The following is a 14,583-nucleotide window of genomic DNA, read 5'->3' on the forward strand; positions in this document are numbered from 1 at the left end:
CATCCTGGTGCTGCTTGCTCTGAAGCAAAAATAAATTAAATAAAACATCAAATAAAAGCTTGGGTCTGCCTGAGCAGTCTGAATCCTGCCACACCAAATGAACACTTGGATGCCATTGGCCAGGGTATATGTGGAAGAGGACCCGGAGCATCCTGGAAGCTAAAAGCTTAACTGTTTGGTGCCTGGATCACTCCAACCACATTTCCCCATGGTATCCCTGTGGATCCCTAAGGACCCTGAAGAAATGTCATTACAAAACAGCATATTGGCCCAACATTGCTCCAGTGTGTACCTGGTTTAACACCCACCTGCAATCTTAAATTCACCTGTCCCATTCATATAGCACCCCTATATCCCTGACCTCCATCAATTAACCAATCTTTCTGCACTTTATCACCCCAAAAATGACAGGTAATTATTGGCCAAATGAAGCCAATTCAAAAATTATTTTTGCCTAATTACTCATTAAGGAGGTTGTCCCAGTGGTTCTAAACAAAGTCTTGACATTTCTACCTTAAAATAGGGATTTTCCCCAACTTATCACCTACTCAGGAGGTGGCGATAACTAATTTGCGATAAATGCTATGGAGAATTCACACCCAAGATACTCGTGGCTAATAGGATTGCGTGATAAGTATTTAGTTGCACGTTTAGCTGTTTTTCATGAAAAAGCGTCTTATCACGGCTAATTGAATTCCCCCCTATGTGTCTGGTCTTAAATTTATGCTGCGCAACATAGATATATAGATTTTGAATGAATTAGAACAAATCCAGTTTGGACCATCCTATATACCCCATGATAGCTGTGTCCCCCCAGTAGGAAGTGTTAACATTTTACCAACATAAGCCTCACTCTAGCCCAGTGGTTCTCAAACTGGGTGCACTTGCAGGGGTGCCTCGGGTTGGTGGTCCAGTACCAAATAAAATAATTTTTAGTCAGTGTGATTGGCAGTCATTAGCACTGGTTTGCCTATGAAAAAATATGTGCACAAAAAGAAGCGCAGTTCAACCACCACATAACTGAACCTAATAGTGACATATAAGCACAATTACTTCACTTAATTTTTGCTGTATTTCTCAATAAGAAACTTTTGGCCCATGGATGCCCTGGAGAAAATGCTAATACTATAGGGCGCTGTGATTCGAAAATGTTTGGGAACCACTGCTCTAGCCTCTTTAACTACGGCTCTTCTGTTCTTCTTAAGAGCCGTGGATAAGAAAACTGCTTGGTAGAAAAAGGGGAGGGCTATCATAAGGGATATGTCTGACGGTTCAAATCCCGACGCAGGAAGACCGGCAGCAGTGAAGATCCCGACCGCTAAAAAGGTATGTATTACTAACCCTACTCCCCCCCTAACCTCCCCCCTAGTGCCTAACCCCCCCACTCTCGCAGCCTAAACCTAAGTCTCCTGGGAGGGGGGTGCCTAGCTTATAGGTCTTCAACCTTTGGCCCTCCAGCTGCTGTGGAACTACAGATCCCAGGATGCCCTGCCACAGTTTTAGCATGCTGTTATATTAAAACGGTGGCAGGGCATGCTGGGATGTGTAGTTCCACAGCAGCTGGAGGGCCAAAGGTTGAAGACCCCTGGACCCTAACCCTCCCGGTGGGGTGCCTAACCTTAAGTCTCCCTCGGGAGCCCCTAACCTAACCCTACCCCCCTGCAGCTGCCCGCGCCCGCCTTCCGGATTACCTTCGTTCGGTATTCCAGGCATCAGGCTCCCGGTGTAGGTGTAATGACAGGCGTCGGGATTTCGACGCCTGTCATTAGTACCCTGCCGGGATTTGACAGTCGGGAAGCCAGAAGTCGGCATTTCGACCGTCGACTTCCTGACTGCATCCCTATTATAAAGCACAGGAAAACTGGCAGCAAATAGCAGTTTCTCGAACTCCGGAAAAGGGCAGGACATGTTAGTTAAGTATTTTATGTAGGTGGCACAAGGCTTTAAAAGTCACTTTGTATATATACACATTGTACATCTAAAACAGACAGTCATTCAGAATTTCCACAGTTGGGAACATAAGTGAATTGGAGTTGGGAACTAAAGTGAATTGGAAAGTTACAGTAGATGCAGCTGCTATGATTTCCTGACTTGTATACTAATTGCCAGGAGATACTTAAGGCCCCCATAGACTAGGCGACGGATTGCCGGATCCTGCAATGGTGATCGGAAACAATGATCCACCGGTCGTAAATGCCGACCAGAAGTCATCGATGTTCCACGATCTATCAGAGGATCAGTGAAATTATACATGTTAAATTTCACAGATTTGCAAATCACGATCATATTTAGATCACCAATGCTCCAACCCGGCAACGCATCAACGCAGCATTGCTACAATCCGTTGCTGGTGTATTGGGGCCATTGCTCTATTCGTTGTATGGATGTTTTCTTCTACCTAGCAGTAATATGGGCATATTGTGTAAGGAGAGCAGTAGTAGTTAGTTTACTAACTTACACTATACATCTCACATTGGGCGGTATTCAATTAGTTTCGCCTGCCAGGCTTTTCGCCGACATCGTGTGTTTTGGATGCGGAAACTTATCGTGCGTGTCCCCGCTATTCAATTACAAAACACGCAAAAAAGGCAAGTGGCGAAGTCAGAACAGGCGGAAAGTGCTGTTAGAATTGAGGAAATCAGAATGACCCCCCCCCCAAAATAGATGCACTAACATTGGGGATCAATGTAGATGTGTCCGAAAAGCCCTAATTAAACGGTTTGGGGTACTTAAGTTGTTTCAATAGCTTCTTATTAGCGTCTTTGCATAAGTGGTGAAGAATGGCTTTGTGAAAATAAGTAGTCCTGTAAAATTTGTGGTACTTGAAAATGGGTGCTAGTATATTTTAAAATTTCTAAAGTGAAGTTTTAAAAAATGTTAAAAACGCACCTGCTACATGCACCTGCAATCATAAAAACACCTGACCCGTTACTTTGGACCCCCAAAAAGTCTATTTCACTAGTTTTTATGCTTGTCCCCCCACTTTTTACTTTTTCGCCACCAAAATGAAAGTACTTTTTTGGGGTGTTCTAACATTTTTTCCCCAGCTGTCCCCGCGATTAGCATTACTTACCTCTTCCGGCGCCGGCTTCTGCACGTGTGACCTGAGGTTACGCGTACACAAAGCCGCCAGGGAAGCAGTAAGGAGGCGTCGGAGGTATCCGCTCGGATGCCTCTTCGCATTCCCGGAATGTCTTCCCATAGGAAGGAGCAGGGCTATGAGAACAAGCGCTATCTGAAGATTAAACTTTAAGTTTTCGGAGTTTGTTGAATGGGACCCCTGATGATGAATGGCCCGTTTAAATATGTGGAAACTAGCATTTCCGCATTGTTAGCGGGCCATTTTTGTTATGATGAATAGGCCCCTATGAGAGCAGACATACAAGTGTCTGTACACCACCACTATCTTCACAGCAATTTCCTTCTCATAGTGTAAAGAAAAGGCAAGCAGTTGGCACCTGCTGTGAAGAATAGGGTTGGTGAGATCTGACAATTATAGCAATATTGGGAGTGTTGCATACCTAGGGACATAGGAGTTAATATAGAGTTGGGAGCAAATCACAAAAAGGAGCAAGTTGCACAACCTAGTGAAAAAAATTTTGCTCTATAAATTGGCCAGATTTAAAATGAGCAGATATTTAGAATTTGGAAGAGGTGTGTCTTAGCTTAACTCTAAATTTCAGTATAAAAAAAGCTGCTCAGTAGTTTTTCACTATGCGTCTGATACACAGTTGGACACAAGTCTAAAAGCCGAAGCATCCCGCCGTTACCAGCACATGCACCAAAGAAAGCCATTGCTGACTGCACGTGCCACACCATGCATACGCACTTTGATGGAGGATATGAGAGTGGGTTGTCTACTCTGTGTGTGGCTATTTCACTTCATCTGTGAAATGGGCATTTCTGGGTGGTTGCCATGTGCACGCACAGAACAAATCCATCTTGAGGAAGTGTCATGGGTGTGTAGGCCTATTAGAATGCTTGTTTGGGGTGTGCGGAGGGAGAGTGGACATCTGTTTAATATGGATCTTTTTCACCCAACATAGGATAAGTGTAAGTGCTGACACGAATGATGATAGAGGCGGACAGAAAAACAGTGGGCAGTGTGATCTTACTGATAAAGACTTATAGATTTACTACCTTATGCTAATGCGAATATCTGACTTCTGCACTTGCGGCCGCTTTGTGTTCGACTTTGAATCAGGCCCTACAATCATAAGTAGCCAGCATTTTCCCAGCATGCATAAACAATAAATGCATTTGCACCATTTGAGTGGCAAACGTATGTGAACCTTTAGGCTTGGCAGATATTTTGAAATTGTCAGGTTTTTTCAATCTATGAGATAACAATCAGGTGTGAGTGGACAACCTGTCTTCTTAAAAGGTGCATACACACACACACACAACGATTTTTTGAACAATTAACGATATCGTTTTCACTTTCTAAGTTAAAACGATGAACGATTATCGTTTTAACTTAGAAGCGTTCACGTTTGTAGTTCAGTCAGACTGACCAACTCAACGATTTTCATTAAGGGAATATGCAAAAATCGTTTGTAGTTCAAAAAAAATCATTCATTACACTTTAAAAAATCTGACAGATAATCTGACAGAAAATCGTTCATAAAATCGTTGGTAACAAAATCGTTGTGTGTGTATGCAGCTTAAAAGAACAGGGATCTATCAAAGTCTGATGTTCACAGTACGTTTGTGGAAGTGTATCAATCCACTAACAAAGGAGAATTCTGAGGACCTTAGAAGAGTTGTTGATGCTCATTAGGCTGGAAAAGGTTACAAAACCATCTCTAAAGAGTTTGGACACCACCAATCAACATTCAGACAGATTGGGTACAAATGGAGTAAGTTCCAGACTATTATTATTATTACCCTCCCCAGGAGTGGTCGACCAACAAAGATCATGCCAAGAGCTAGGCGTTTAATAGTTCGTAAGGTTACAAAGGAACCCAAGGTAACCTCTAAACAACTGAAGGACTCTCTCATATTAGCTCATGTTAATGCTCATGAGTCCACCATCAGGAGGACACTGAACGACAATTATGTGCATGGCAGGATTGCAAGGAGAAATCCACTGCTGCTCTCCAAAAAGAACATTGCTGCCCGTCTGCAGTTTGCTAAAAATCACCTGGATAAGCCATAAGACTATTGAAACAATGTTTTTAGGACAGAGGAGTCCAAAATAGAGCTTTTTGGTTTAAATGAAAAGCGTTATGTTTGGGGAAAGGAGAACCCTCTATTCCAGCATGAAACAAGGTGGTGGTGGTATCATGGTTTGGGCCTGTTTTGCTGCATCTGGCCCAGAACAACTTGCCATCATTGATGGGACAATGAATTCTGAATTATACCAGAATATTCTAAAACGAAAATGTCAGGACATCTGTCCACGAGTTGCATCTCAAGAAAACGTGGGTCACATAGCAACGACCCAAAGCACACAAGTAATTTGACCAAATAATGGTTAAAGAAGAATAAATTTAAAGTTTTGGAATGGCCAAGTTAAAGTCCTGACCTTAATCCAATTGAAATGTTGTGTAAGGACCTGAAGCGAGCAGTTTATAGGAGGAAACCCACCAACATAGAGTTGAGCTGTTTTGTAAGGAAGGAATGGGATAATATGCCTCCAAGCCGATGTTCAGGTCTAATCAACAATTACCGGAAATGTTTAGAAGCAGTTATTGCTGCACAAGGGGGTCATACAAGATACTTAAAGCAAAGTGTGAGGATCCCTTGCTATGATGATCCCCCTTTCTGCCTGCACGGGGATCACACGGAATAGTTACCGGGACAACTGCAGGCGCCTTTCAGTAACCTGCAATGTGTGGGCAAATATCTTGGTTCTTAAATTGCACCCAGTGGACCAGGTGAACTCTCTCCTGCCTGTTATTCACTCCTAGCCCAGCCCCCACCTCAGGAATGTGCGCTGGCCATAAACTATACACACAGGCACTAGCCCAGCAGGGGGTCCCAGCAGCTCAGGGACATTTACATCTGGGGATTCAAAATCCACCCAATCCATGCACAGGACTGGGGGATAAAAAGGGTCTAAAGCCAGGCTTCTGGGTTCTTTGTTCTTGGTACCTGGCCGGCGAGGCAGGACTGATGTGGAGTGGCTGTGTCACCTCCAGACCCAGCCAGGATTGCAGACCCTACCAATTTCCAGCAACGGACTCCATCAAAGGGAGACCAGGGACAGATACGCAGCCAGAACTTACTGCTCTATCCGGAGCTGGCTCAGGTACGCTGTTATTGGGCCAGCTGGAACTGGGTGACTTTCGCAGCGTGCCCTACTCTTGCGAGCAGCAGAATCCCTACGGGCCAAGTGGCCGGGACCAGCATTACCCCTCCCAGCAGCACTGTGCCCACCGGAGTCTCACAGCTGTGCAGCGGTCCATGCTCACATCGTCCTGAGGTGATTATTGACTGTCTAGGGGGGAAGGGTTCCTTTGTGTGGTTTTGATAATAGTCTTAGTCTTTAAATGTGGTTAATGTTAGTGCTACCTGTATATACTGTACATAGTGTGGTTATGGTTTGCATGTATAATTAGTGTGTGTGTAATAAAAGGTGCTCTTGTACCTTGCTATTGCGTGCTTACTGTGTGATCCCTGAACCCATAAAAGACCCGGGGTACCGTGCGGAGCTATATACAGTTGCCTTTCTCAAGGCGACGAGGGCCAGTAGGTGAAAATAACGCACACATAAACCCGGTGTCTTCACATTTGGTGGCAAGCAGTGGGATCACACAGACCCAAAAGCTGGGCAGAGCTAGGGGTCTGTATCGGTATACAACCAGGCTCTGTTGGTGCACTAGCCCGTAACCCAGTAGCATAGAACCACACAGAGGAGAGCCCTTATAACCCGTAATTCCTAGCAGTGTGAAAATGCAGGACAGTGATGAACTCCAAGCAATACGGGAGCGGGAGCAACCATACCGAAGGGCCCGCAAGCCGGAGCTGCAAGTATTGTGCCAGTCTAAAGGTATCCCAATTGTGGACTCAGACACTTGAGAGATCCTCATCGGCCAGCTAGGGGAGTGGGTGCGAACACACCCTGTGGGCTCTGATGATGAAACAGACGGGGACCCTGTTGTTGAGGGCCCATATCCGGTGGACCCCATGCGGCGGCAGGAAGATGCAGTTCTTGCTCCGCTTCAAGCAATCCTTGATAGCCTGGGAAGAGGGGGGGCAACCCGTCAAGGATTCTGAGATGTCCCAACATTCAGGGAGACTGAAACTGACATTGATACCCATCTTCAAATGTTTGAGAACCTGATGGGGGTTCACAGAGTCAGCCCCGAGGATTGGCCTAAGTACCTAGGCCCCAGTTTAACTGGAAAGGCTCTGGAAGCCTATCGGGGGCTCAGTATCCAGGCCTGTGGGGAATATACTGAGCTGAAGAAGGCATTACTGGCCAGATTCCAAATCACTGCGGAGACCTACCGCCAGCAGTTCCGTGAAGCTCGGAAGAAAGAGGGGAGCTCCTATGCTGAGAATGGCTCATATTTACGATGCCTCTTTAGAAAATGGACAGAGGGAAAGCAGGCAATGAGTGCAGGGCAGATCATGGACTTGATGGTGCTGGAACAACTTCTAGCCAGCTGCCCACTGACCTGCAAGAGTGGGTGTCTGACCGCAGCCCAGCCAACCCTGAAGCTGCTGCCTAACTGGCAGATGAATTCCTTGCCAACCGCCCTGGATGGAGGAACACCCCATCTGCGACCTCTGCCGGGGTGGGCCGGCCCACCACTGTTCCCCAGGCTGTGAAGAACCTCACCAAGGCAGCCATTCCTCGGTGGGAGCCCCAAAGACCCCTGGTGGCCAGCTTTCCGCCAACTGGGCAGAGGTCTCGGCCCCTTGCTGGACACTGTGATTGCTACAAGTGTGGGCAGCCAGGTCACCTGCAGTGAGACTGTCCCAGAGTTAGGCGCCCTCCTGCTCCGGTCACCCTAGCCTATGGGTGGCAGCTAGACTGGCGGGATGAGGGTGAAGTAGAGGACCTTTACATCGAAGGAGATGAGGACTGCGAAGGAGTCTATGTGGTGGACATGGTGGTGGGTTCAGGAGGAACCACCCCTAGGAACATGCGAGGCCACATGCAGCCCGTGTGGGTCGAGGGCCGTGAAGTAACTGGACTTAGAGACTCTGGTGCTTCACTGACACTTGTAGAGCCAGACCTAGTGCCCCCGAGCCTCCTTCTGCAACAACAGCAAGTGACCATACGGACCGCAGGGGGTCAGGAAAAAGACATCCCTGTGGCCCGGGTCCGGATGGACTGGAAGGCAGGACAAGGAACTGTGGAGGTGGAAGTGCTCAGCGGCCTGCCTGCCAAAGTCATCCTGGGAAATGACCTCGGCCAAGGACTAGTGACCCACTTTGTGCAACCAGTCACCTGGAGCCAAGCCCAGAAACAGACCCAAGGAATAGAGAGGGACTGCCAGAGGCCTCCACCCCGGGACCCCAAGCCAAAGAAGAAGTCATCCTGGCGCTTAGTCCTGGAGCAAGGCCCCGGGCACGAGAGGGTAAGTGAACCAAGTGACCCTGACCTGTCGACTGTTCCAGAGGTGGGGGAGGGAGATCGGGAAAAGTTTAGAAATGCACAGACCACTGACCCCTCCCTGGCAGAATTGCACAAAGCAGCAGAGAAGGGGTACCCTGACAGAGGTGGGAATCGAATAGTCTGGGATAAGGGACTCCTGTAACGGATAGTTGCAATGCGACCTGACTATGGCCCTGGCACATCTCCCAAACAGCTGATAGTACCAGCCACCTATAGACCCGAGCTATTAGCCCTGGCCCATGACATTCCCGCAGCGGGCCATCTTGATACCCGCAAGACAAAGAACCGGCTATTGAAGAACTTCTTCTGGCCAGGAGTGTCTCGTGAGGTGAAAGATTATCGAGCCTCATGTGACACCTGTCAGCGTCTACCGGGAATCCCAACCAGAGCCCCCATGCGGCCGATGCCCTTAATAGGAGAACCCTTTAGAAGGGTAGCTATAGATATCGTGGGTCCCTTGAAAGTACCCAGCAGGTCAGGCAAAAGGTATATCCTAACCCTGGTGGATGTGGCCACCCAGTACCCAGAAGCCGTGGCTCTCGCTTCCATAGATGCGGAGCACGTGGTACAGGCCTTGGTGGACATCTTCAGCAGGGTAGGATACCCACAGGAGGTGCTCACTGACCAAGGTCCTCAATTTCAGGGGGAGGTAGTGCAAAATCTGTGGGAGAAGTGGGGAGTAAGGGCCCTCCGTACGACCGCTTACCATCCAGAAACCAATGGGCTGTGTGAGAGATTTAATGGGACCCTCAAGATCTTGCTCAAGGCGTATGTACACTCAGAGGGGAAGGACTGGGAGAAGGCACTGCCGCAACTCCTGTTCGCCTACAGGGAAGTGCCGCAGGAGTCCAGCGGGTACTCCCCCTTTGAGCTGTTATACAGCCATCAGGTGAGAGGTCCCTTAGACCTGGTAAAAGAAGGATGGGAAGGTACCTTCCGGGATCCCGAACAGCCAGTCCTGCAGTACGTTGAACAACTGCAGGCCCAGATGAAGCGGATGATGGGACTGGCACGAGAGCATTTAGCCCAGGCCCAACATAGACAGAAAGAATGGTACGACCAGCATGCCAGAGACCGAGAACTGGTTCCAGGGCAGAAAGTGATGGTCTTTATCCCAGTGAGGCAGAACAAACTGCAGGCCACCTGGGCGGGACTATACGTTGTCCTGGAGAAGGGTCCCGTCAATTACATAGTAGCCCTTGACAGGGGAGGCCGACAGCGGCGCATCTTCCACATAAACCGACTGAAGGCATATGTGGAGAGACACGTAGAGGCAATGGTGGTGTGCTGCCCACCTATGGGAGAGACAGAGTTAGATCCCCTCCTGGACCTGCTAGAGGTCGCCAGACAGAGCCAGGGGGTCGAGGCTGTACATGTGGGAACCCGGCTAGAGCCCCGACAGCAGCAGGAAATGGGGGAGGTGCTCCGGGAGCACGAGGCCCAGTTCACCTGCCTGCCAGGCTGTACCCCGCTAGCCACACATCATGTGGACACTGGGGAGGCCAAGCCCTGCAGACAGGCCTCATACAGGATGACCCCAGTAGTGTTGAGACAGGTTAAGGCCGAGATAGATGAAATGCTGCGACTCGGAGTGATAGTCCCTTCCCGTAGTCCCTGGGCGGCAGGGGTGGTATTGGACCCCAAGAAGGATGGTACCACCCGGTTCTGTGTGGACTACCGGAAGCTAAATGAGGTAACTGTGACCGATGCGTACGCCATGCCCCGAATTGATGAGCTGTTGGACAGGTTTGGTGGGGCCCGCTATGTGTCCACCTTGGATTTAAGCAAGGGGTATTGGCATATACCCCTAACCAAGGAAGCACAGGAGCGCTCTGCGTTCACCACCCCGTGGCCTTTTCGAGTTTACGAAGCTGCCATTTGGGATGAAGAATGCCCCGGCCACTTTCCAGCGCACTGTAGATCACCTGCTGGAAGGATGCCAGGAGTTCGCCCACACCTACCTGGATGACATAGCTATCTTTAGTAATAGCTGGGAGGCGCATCTAGCCCATGTCAGAGAAGTGCTAAGCAGGATTTAGCGAGTAGGGTTCACCATCCGCCCTGACAAGTGCCAAATGGGAATGGCAGAGGTCCAATACCTGGGGCACCGGGTAGGAAGAGGGCAGCTGCGGCCAGAGCCCACCAAGGTAGAGGCCATTCTAAATTGGCCCAGGCCAGCTTCCCAAAAGTAGGTACGTGCCTTCCTGGGAACTGCCGGTTACTACCGGAAGTTTGTGCCCCAATACAGTAGCATCTCCCAACCCCTGACAGACCTGACAAAGAAGAGACATGCCAGGCAGATAGAGTGGACCCCAGACTGTGAGCAGGCTTTTACTCAGCTAAAGGCTGCTCTGTCAAACTTCCCAGTACTAGCCACCCCTGACTTTGACAAGCGTTTCTTGGTTCAGACCGATGCCTCTGAGCTTGGACTGGGTGCCATCCTAAGCCAAGTGGGGGAGGATGGCGGTGACCACCCCATCGTGTACCTATCCCGGAAACTGGTGGAGCAAGAGAAGGCCTATGCCACCGTTGAGAAGGAGTGTTTAGCGATTGTGTGGGACTTAAAGAAGCTCCAGCCATATCTTTATGGAAAAGAATTCACAGTGCTGACTGACCATAACCCACTGAGCTGGCTTCAGAAAACTGCTGGGGGAAACGGGAGACTGTTGCGGTGGAGTCTAGCCCTACAAACTTATAACTTCTCTATCTCTCACAAAAAGGGGAAGGACCATGCCAATGGGCTGTCCCGACAGGAGGAACCTGACCCAACGCCCAGGAGGTCACTGTGTCCGGTCGTCCTGACTGGCCCCGATCCAGGAGCCAGCCCCTCGGACCGGATTTAAGAAGGGGGAGGTATGTGAGGATCCCTTGCTATGATGATCCCCCTTTCTGCCTGCACGGGGATCATACGGAATAGTTACCGGGACAACTGCAGGCGCCTTTCAGTAACCTGCAATGTGTGGGCAAATATCTTGGTTCTTAAATTGCACCCAGTGGACCAGGTGAACTCTCTCCTGCCTGTTATTCACTCCTAGCCCAACCCCAACCTCAGGAATGTGCGCTGGCCATAAACTATACACACAGGCACTAGCCCAGCAAGGGGTCCCAGCAGCTCACGGACATTTACATCTGGGGATTCAAAATCCACCCAATCCCTGCACAGGACTGGGGGGATAAAAAGGGTCTAAAGCCAGGCTTCTGGGTTCTTTGTTCTTGGTACCTGGCCGGCGAGGCAGGACTGATGTGGAGTGGATGTGTCACCTCCAGACCCAGCCAGGATTGCAGACCCTACCAATTTCCAGCAACGGACTCCATCAAAGGGAGACCAGGGACAGATACGCAGCCAGAACTTACTGCTCTATCCGGACCTGGCTCAGGTACGCTGTTATTGGGCCAGCTGGAACTGGGTGACTTTCGCAGTGTGCCCTACTCTTGCGAGTAGCAGAATCCCTACGGGCCAAGCGGCCGGGACCAGCAAGACATTCAGCATTACCCCTCCCAGCAGCACTGTGCCCACCGGAGTCTCACAGCTGTGCAGCGGTCCATGCTCACATCGTCCTGAGGTGATTATTGACTGTCTAGGGCGGAAGGGTTCCTTTGTGTGGTTTTGATAAGTCTTAGGGCCTGATTCAGAGCCACTCGTAAGCGGCAGCTCGCTCGCTCCGAGCGATGTTTGGCCAACTGCGCATGCGTACGGATCGTTATACGCATGCGCAAACCAGTCAGTGCGGCCGAAATTCATGTGTTCGCAAAATAGCGAATGCCTGCTATTTTGATTTAAATAAGCTCACACACAGCATAGGTAATGGCAACGTTTCAGTGCCTATATATTTGTGTGTGTATATATTCAGTGCCTATATATATTTGTACACACACACACACACACACACACACACACACACACGTTACAGCCCGTGACCGAATGGAAGCTGACGTCAGGGTCAATCTACGGAAGGGGATCTAACTGTAACCCTGAGTGCTGTGTGAGCATGGATATAGATTGACAGCACACTAAAGCCTCTCCCTCCTCACTTCCATCCGCAAACATATGCCGCACTGTCCGCTCATCCCTCATATGGACTGCACTCCCCCAGCACACTCTATATCTGCATAAGGTCCAGATCCACCGACACCCGTGGAAGCAGCAGCACCCTGTGCTAATTACTCAGTTTAAGAAGTGCTGGACGGCACACTCTGCCCTTACCTTGCCGCTTCCTGCAGGGCCGGCGCTCTCCGGTGACGTCACGGATCACGTGCTCCTGCTCGGTTGGATGGCAGTACGGGTGGAAAGGGCTGACAATGCTAAATTAATCCTGACTGAGTAGTACTGGATGTCTGATGATGCGCCCAACTACACATAGTGGCATAAAGCAGCACCAGATGAAGTGCACTGTTCCTGCAGATTAAACCAATAGATACTCAGTTTCATGTAGTTTATAACTGCATTAATGATCCATTACTATAAGAGTAGTTGCTATTTGCTATGCACATTATTAGACTATGCAGCTTTCTCTGATCACCTTTTCCTGACTAGGTTCAATGTATGTTTTGCAAAATTCAGACCAAATAAAAACGTTTTATGGAAGAATAATTGTGATGAAAATTATATGAACATTTTCTCTTTCTATCAGGGTATACACTGAGCCTCAAATGGCTACTGGCAAAGCCCTAAATAGTCTAAAAAATAAAACAACTTGGTCGCACAAGAAAAAAATATTAGCAAAGTTGAAATCCCTATATAAAATTTCTGGTTAAATATTAGTTTCTAATTTAATATATGGGATGCTTCTCCAACACCATACACATTTACTCAACAAAAGAGGAAAAGTGTTTTATGAGGCACTCATTCAACTTTGAACATCCAATTATATTTTCAAACTAAAGGACGGATTCAAATAGGTGCCAAAACGGACAAAATCGGACGATTTCATGGCAAATTATCGCACTTGCGATAATTAGTGTAAAGAAGGCAAAAAGTTTTCACCATCTCAGACCAGGTGAAAAAAAAATGCAAAATCCCTACTTTTGCCTAAAAATGTGGGGATTTCTTTCAGAACCTTTGGACACCACCCCTAATATTTTTCGTAATTTGGCCAAATAGTAACATTTTGGGTGAAAAAAACAAATCGATTAAAATTGGCTTAACGTATTGGGTCTGGTATTTCGGGGGGCTATATGGATGCGTCAAGTGTTTTAAACATTGCATGTGGTTGCAGCAGGTGCTTTTTTAATGTTTTTTAAAAGTGCACTTTTACGACAAGAAAATATACGGTACTTGCACCCATTTTAACGTATCCCCCAATTTACGTGGAACAGTAATTTCCTGGTAAAAAAAATTACTTTATATAATTTTTTAACCTTTTCATAGACACAAATTACCATAAATCGATGCAATTTGTCCCCAAAATACTTATATTACGCCTAATTGCACACTTCTAAAATAATTTCCGGTATACGTCAACCATTTTTGGGGGTATAGATGCAATTTCCTGCATGTCCTGACTTTTTGTTTCGACCTACCCGTTTTCGCCTGGTTGTTTTGCGAAAATTGGCCGATTTAGGCGAAATCGGACGATTTTATCGCCGGCGATAAAATCGTCTGATACGCACTTAATTGAATCCAGCCCTAAATATTGCTTCATTTAAAATTGGATATATAAGTTATGACTCTTACGTTGAAAAATATTTTTTAAATAAAGTAGATAGTAGTAAGGTTAGATATTAGCAATTAAAAGGTGACTCTACCAGGAGTCTTTCAATCCCTGTGAAGAATAACTATTTTGTATAGTCTTGTCTTTCTCGTTTGAATCGCTTTTAAGATATTAAAAAGCCTTGTTAGTTTAAAGGGGTGGAGTGGGCATAGGCAAATGCAGGGGGGTTTCCGTCTGCCTGGAAACACCCCTCCCCAGCCCACACCATGGCCACAATAGAAATAGTAAAGCAGGCCATCCACTATACAATTTTCTGTCAGATATCTGTCCAATCTGGCTGGTTGGAATGAAATCCTGGTA

At 47.9% G+C, this 14,583-nt stretch overlaps 1 protein-coding gene across 2 annotated transcripts in view; it reads right to left on the reverse strand.

Moving 5' to 3' along the window:
• The window catches only part of AIMP1 (aminoacyl tRNA synthetase complex interacting multifunctional protein 1), an 82,412-nt gene extending 69,525 nt beyond the window's left edge, over positions 1-12,887 (reverse strand). For both annotated transcript variants that reach the window (XM_088479461.1, XM_088479460.1), the window contains exon 1: positions 12,777-12,887. The gene's annotated coding sequence lies outside the window, so the exon portion shown is untranslated. The remainder of the gene's footprint in view (positions 1-12,776) is intronic.
• Positions 12,888-14,583: the final 1,696 nt, after the last annotated feature.

This window comes from Taudactylus pleione, unplaced genomic scaffold (genome assembly GCF_031769625.1).
Source record: "Taudactylus pleione unplaced genomic scaffold, aTauple2 ptg000236l, whole genome shotgun sequence".
In the NCBI taxonomy this organism is placed as follows: domain Eukaryota; kingdom Metazoa; phylum Chordata; class Amphibia; order Anura; family Myobatrachidae; genus Taudactylus; species Taudactylus pleione.